This window comes from Halyomorpha halys, unplaced genomic scaffold (assembly GCF_000696795.3).
Source record: "Halyomorpha halys isolate HHAL.00 unplaced genomic scaffold, Hhal_1.1 Scaffold124.1, whole genome shotgun sequence".
Classification (NCBI taxonomy): Eukaryota; Metazoa; Arthropoda; class Insecta; order Hemiptera; family Pentatomidae; genus Halyomorpha; species Halyomorpha halys.
In genome coordinates, this window is record NW_027111282.1 from 1270830 (window position 1) to 1271488 (window position 659).

Below are 659 nucleotides of genomic sequence, written 5' to 3' on the forward strand. Positions count from 1 at the left end.
CAAGGATCCCTTCCCTACTAAAACCAATTATAAGGGGCTGTTTCATATCAAAAAGTAAGAACTCTGATAAATGATTAGAGAACTATATAATATAAGGCCATAGCAGCCTTAAAAGATATTTAAAAGTTAGAGGGGTGATAGATGAGACCTACAGTATAAGTAAGTTCTGGGAACTTTAATGCACCATATTGCAGACTATGACCATTATGTGTTCCTGATCTCAGGGAAACTTTAGGAGCTTGAGGTTTCCTTTGTCCAGCCGTCTAGTCCTTATGTATTACAGTAGAGAAACCAGGAGTCTTGCAACAGAGAAATTATAATACTTGATTTTCTAGGAAATGGGAAAAAGGAACAATAAATCTGCTGGCTAGCCCCCCCCCCCAATTTTTTATAGTTTATTGCAAACTATAATAGCATGATTTGCAACTGACAAATGTTAAAAAAAAAAAAAGTATACATCCTTAAAAAACTTATATTTAACCTAACAATTATGTTATTCACAATAAACAATTACTTGATATAATCGACCACAATGCCAGTGATGTATTACTAACAGATTCACTGCCACTGGAACCTCAACTTACCTCAGGATATTTGGTAGCTTGCCATGATTTTCTTAAGATTACAAAGCTTCCATGAAGAGTTATTTGACTAGGGTG